At 65.2% G+C, this 5,899-nt stretch overlaps 1 protein-coding gene across 1 annotated transcript in view; it reads left to right on the forward strand.

Moving 5' to 3' along the window:
• Positions 1–3,012: 3,012 nt before the first annotated feature.
• ntmt1 (N-terminal Xaa-Pro-Lys N-methyltransferase 1) overlaps positions 3,013–5,899 on the forward strand; it is a 27,766-nt gene continuing 24,879 nt past the window's right edge. The window contains exon 1 of the mRNA XM_087998168.1: positions 3,013–3,060. The gene's annotated coding sequence lies outside the window, so the exon portion shown is untranslated. The remainder of the gene's footprint in view (positions 3,061–5,899) is intronic.

A 5,899-nucleotide genomic window follows, 5' to 3' on the forward strand; every position in this document is an offset into this window, starting at 1 on the left:
CCATAAGATGTAGGAGCATAATTAAGCTATTGACCCCATCGAATCTGCTCCACCATTTGATCATGTCTGATATGTTTCTCAATCCCATTCTCCTGCTTTCTTCCCGTAACACTTGATCCCCTTACTAATCAAGAACTTATCTATCTCTGTCTGAAAGACATTCAATGACGTGGCCTCCACAGCCCTCTGTGGCAATGCATTGCGCAGATTCACCACTTTCTGGCTGAAGAGATTCCTCCTCATCTCAGTTCTAAACAGTTGTCCCTTCAGTCTGAGGCTGTGCCCTCAGATCTTAGTTTTTCCTACTAGTGGAAACATCATCTCCACATCCACTCTATCGAGACCTCTCAGTACTCTGTAAGTTTAGATTAGATTAGGTTCCCTACGGTGTGGAAACAGGTCCTTTGGCCTAACCAGTCCACACCGACCCTCCGAAGAGTAACCCACCCAGACCCATTCCCCTACCCTGTATTTACCCCTGACTAATGCAACTAACACTATAGCCAATTCACCTGACCTTCATGTCTTTGGATTGTGGAAGGAAACCAGCGCACCCGGAGGAAACCCACTGGGAGGATGTGCAAACTCTACACAGTCACCTGAGGTGGGAATTGAACCCGGGTCCCTGCCGCTGTGAGGCAGCAGTGCTAACCACTGAGCCACCGTGTCACCCATTTAAATCAGATTCCCCCCTTGTCCTTCTAGACTTATTTGAGTACAGACCTAGAGTCCTTAACTGCACCTCATATAACAAGCTCTTCATCCCTTGCGCCGTTCTTGTAAAGCTCCTCGAGATTCCCTCCAAGAGCAGCATATCCATTCTTAGATACGAAGTCCAAAACTGCTCTCAGTATTCGAAATGCAGGCTAACCAGAGTCTTATACAGCCTCAACAGTATACCCCTGCTGTTGTATTCCAGCCCTCTTGAAATGAATGCTGACATTACACTTACCTTCCTAACTGCTAAATGAGCCTGCCGGTTAATTTTAAGAGAATCCTGAATTAGGATTCCCAATTTCCTTTGTGCTTTAGATTGCTGAACCCTTTCCCCATTTAGAAAATAGTCTATGCCTCTATTCTTTGTAAAATGTGCATGATCTCACACTTCCCAAAATTGTATCTGCCACTTTTTTACCCACTCTCCTAGCCTGTCAAAGTTCTTCTGCAGCTTCCCGCTTTCTCAATACTACCTGTCTCTCCACCTATCTTTAGCTTTGTCTGCAAACTTCGCAACAACATCCTCAGTTCCATTGTCCAGATCATTAATGCAAAATGTGAATAGTTGTGGCCCTAACCCTGACCCCTCCCCAGCACACCCGGACACGTGACACACACCCGGACACGTGACACACACCCGGACACGTGACACACCCGGACACGTGACACACACCCGGACACGTGACACACACCCGGACACGTGACACACCCGGACACGTGACACACACCCGGACACGTGACACACACCCGGACACGTGACACACCCGGACACGTGACACACACCCGGACACGTGACACACACCCGGACACGTGACACACCCGGACACGTGACACACACCCGGACACGTGACACACACCGACACGTGACACACACCGACACGTGACACACACCCGGACACGTGACACACACCCGGACACGTGACACACACCCGGACACGTGACACACCAGGACACGTGACACACACCGACACGTGACACACACCCGGACACGTGACACACACCGACACGTGACACACACCCGGACACGTGACACACACCGACACGTGACACACACCCGGACACGTGACACACACCCGGACACGTGACACACCCGGACACGTGACACACACCGACACGTGACACACACCCGGACACGTGACACACCCGGACACGTGACACACACCGACACGTGACACACACCCGGACACGTAACACATACCCAGACACGTGACACACCCCGACACGTGACACACACCGACACGTGACACACAACGACACGTGACACACACTGACACGTGACACACACCCGGGCACGTGACACACCCGGACACGTGACACACACCCGGACACGTGACACACCAGGACACGTGACACACACCGACACGTGACACACACCCGGACACGTGACACACACCGACACGTGACACACACCCGGACACGTGACACACACCGACACGTGACACACACCCGGACACGTGACACACACCCGGACACGTGACACACACCCGGACACGTGACACACACCGACACGTGACACACACCCGGACACGTGACACACCCGGACACGTGACACACACCGACACGTGACACACACCCGGACACGTAACACACACCGACACGTGACACACACCCGGACACGTGACACACCCAGACACGTGACACACCCCGACACGTGACACACACCGACACGTGACACACAACGACACGTGACACACACTGACACGTGACACACACCCGGGCACGTGACACACCCGGACACGTGACACACACCCGGACACGTGACACACCCGGACACGTGACACACACCGACACGTGACACACACCCGGACACGTAACACACACCGACACGTGACACACACCCGGACACGTGACACACCCAGACACGTGACACACCCCGACACGTGACACACACCGACACGTGACACACAACGACACGTGACACACACTGACACGTGACACACACCCGGGCACGTGACACACCCGGACACGTGACGCACACCGCCACGTGCAACACGGGCGGGGATCATTGCTATGGGCGGGGTCAATGTCGTCAGGGTGTGGGCGGGGTTAAAGCCGTCACGGTGTGTGGGCGGGGTTAAAGCCGTCACGGTGTGTGGGCGGGGTCAAAGCCGTCACGGTGTGTGGGCGGGGTCAAAGCCGTCACGGTGTGTGGGCGGGGTTAAAGCCGTCACGGTGTGTGGGCGGGGTTAAAGCCGTCACGGTGTGTGGGCGGGGTCAAAGCCGTCACGGTGTGTGGGCGGGGTTAAAGCCGTCACGGTGTGTGGGCGGGGTTAAAGCCGTCACGGTGTGTGGGCGGGGCGTATCCGCAGTCGGGGCGCGAGGCGGCGGCTGGAGCAGGATCCGGTGAGTTTCCCCCCTCCCCCCCCCTCCCCCCCCCTCCCCCCTCTCCCCCCTCCCCCCCCACTCCTCTCCCCCTCCCCCTCCCCCCCACTCCTCTCCCCCTCCCCCTCCCCCCCACTCCTCTCCCCCTCCCCCCCACTCCTCTCCCCCCTCCCCCCCCACTCCTCTCCCCCTCCCCCTCCCCCTCACTCCTCTCACCCCTCCCCCTCACTCCTCTCCCCCTCCCCCCCACTCCTCTCCCCCTCCCCCCCCACCCTCTCTCCCCCTCCCCCTCACTCCTCTCCCCCTCCCCCCCACTCCTCTCCCCCCTCCCCCCCCACTCCTCTCCCCCTCCCCCCCACTCCTCTCCCCCTCCCCCTCACTCCTCTCCCCCTCCCCCCCACTCCTCTCCCCCCTCCCCCCCCCACTCCTCTCCCCCTCCCCCTCACTCCTCTCCCCCCTCCCCCCCACTCCTCTCCCCCTCCCCCCCACTCCTCTCCCCCTCCCCCACACTCCTCTCCCCCTCCCCCCCACTCCTCTCCCCCTCCCCCCCCACTCCTCTCCCCCTCCCCCCCCACTCCTCTCCCCCTCCCCCCCCACTCCTCTCCCCCTCCCCCCACCCACTCCTCTCACCCCTCCCCCCTCCCCCCCCCACACCTCTCCCCCCTCCCCCCCACCTCCTCTCCCCCCTCCCCCCCCCACTTCCTCTCCCCCTCCCCCTCACTCCTCTCCCCCTCCCCCCACACCCTCTCCCCCTCCCCCCCCACTCCACTCCCCCTCCCCCTCACTCCTCTCCCCCTCCCCCTCACTCCCTCCCCCCTCCCCCCCACTCCTCTCCCCCTCCCCCCCACTCCTCTCCCCTCCCCCCCACCCACTCTCCCCCTCCCCCCCACTCCTCTCCCCCTCCCCCTCACTCCTCTCCCCCTCCCCCCCACTCCCTCTCCCCCTCCCCCCCACTCCTCTCCCCCTCCCCCCCCACTCCTCTCCCCCTCCCCCCCCACTCCTCTCCCCCCCCCCCTCCCCCCCCCACTCCTCTCCCCCCTCCCCCCCACTCCTCTCCCCCTCCCCCCCACTCCTCCCCCTCCCCCCTCACTCCTCTCCCCCTCCCCCCTCACTCCTCTCCCCTCCCCCCTCACTCCCTCCCCCTCCCCCCCACTCCTCTCCCCCCTCACTCCTCTCCCCCACCCCCCCCACTCCTCTCCCCCTCCCCCCCACTCCTCTCCCCCCTCCCCCTCCCCCTCACTCCTCTCCCCCTCCCCCCCCACTCCTCTCCCCCTCCCCCCCACATCCTCTCCCCCTCCCCCCCACTCCTCTCCCCCCTCACTCCTCTCCCCCCACCCCCCCACTCCTCTCCCCCCTCCCCCCCACTCCTCTCCCCCTCCCCCCTCCCCCCTCACTCCTCTCCCCCACCCCCCCACTCCTCTCCCCCACCCCCCCACTCCTCTCCCCCTCCCCCCCACTCCTCTCCCCCTCCCCCCCCTCCCCCCCCACTCCTCTCCCCCCTCCCCCCCCACTCCTCTCCCCCTCCCCCCCACTCCTCTCCCCCTCCCCCCCACTCCTCTCCCCCTCCCCCCTCACTCCTCTCCCCCACCCCCCCACTCCTCTCCCCCTCCCCCCCACTCCTCTCCCCCTCCCCCCCACTCCTCTCACCCTCCTCCCCCTCCCCCCCCCACTCCTCTCCCCCTCCCCCCCACTCCTCTCCCCCTCCCCCCCACTCCTCTCCCCCTCCCCCCACTCCTCTCCCCCCTCCCCCCCACTCCTCTCCCCCTCCCCCCCACTCCTCTCCCCTCCCCCTCCCCCCCACTCCTCTCCCCCTCCCCCCTCACTCCTCTCCCCCTCCCCCCTCACTCCTCTCCCCCTCCCCCCCCACTCCTCTCCCCCTCCCCCCCACTCCTCTCCCCCCTCCCCCCCACTCCTCTCCCCCCTCCCCCCCACTCCTCTCCCCCTCCCCCCCACTCCTCTCCCCCTCCCCCCCACTCCTCTCCCCCTCCCCCCCACTCCTCTCCCCCTCCCCCCCCACTCCTCTCCCCCTCCCCCCTCACTCCTCTCCCCCCTCCCCCCTCACTCCTCTCCCTCCCCCCACTCCTCTCCCCCTCCCCCCCACTCCTCTCCCCCTCCCCCCACTCCTCTCCCCCTCCCCCCCACTCCTCTCCCCCTCCCCCCCACTCCTCTCCCCCTCCCCCCCACTCTCTCCCCTCCCCCCTCTCTCCCCCCTCCCCCCCACTCCTCTCCCCCTCCCCCCCACTCCTCTCCCCCTCCCCCCCACTCCTCTCCCCTCCCCCTCCCCCCCCACTCCTCTCCCCTCCCCCCCACTCCTCTCCCCCTCCCCCCACTCCTCTCCCCCTCCCCCCCACTCCTCTCCCCCTCCCCCCCACTCCTCTCCCCCTCCCCCCCACTCCTCTCCCCCTCCCCCCCACTCCTCTCCCCCCTCCCCCCTCACTCCTCTCCCCCCTCCCCCCTCACTCCTCTCCCTCCCCTCCCCCCCCTCACCCTCTCCCCCTCCCCCCCACTCCTCTCCCCCTCCCCCCCACTCCTCTCCCCCTCCCCCCCACTCCTCTCCCCCCTCCCCCCCCACTCCTCTCCCCCTCCCCCCCACTCCTCTCCCCCTCCCCCCCACTCCTCTCCCCCCTCCCCCCCCACTCCTCTCCCCCTCCCCCCTCACTCCTCTCCCCCCTCCCCCCTCCACTCCTCTCCCCCCTCCCCCCTCCACTCCTCTCCCCCCTCCCCCCTCACTCCTCTCTCCCACTCCTCCCCCCTCCCCCACTCCTCTCCCCCTCCCCCCCCCACTCCTCTCCCCCCTCCCCCCTCACTCCTCTCCCCCCTCCCCCCCTCACTCCTCTCCTCTCCCTCCCCCCACTCCTCT

Source organism: Chiloscyllium plagiosum, unplaced genomic scaffold (assembly GCF_037043375.1).
Source record: "Chiloscyllium plagiosum isolate Xiang-an unplaced genomic scaffold, Cpla_swu_hap1 HiC_scaffold_21, whole genome shotgun sequence".
In the NCBI taxonomy this organism is placed as follows: Eukaryota; Metazoa; Chordata; class Chondrichthyes; order Orectolobiformes; family Hemiscylliidae; genus Chiloscyllium; species Chiloscyllium plagiosum.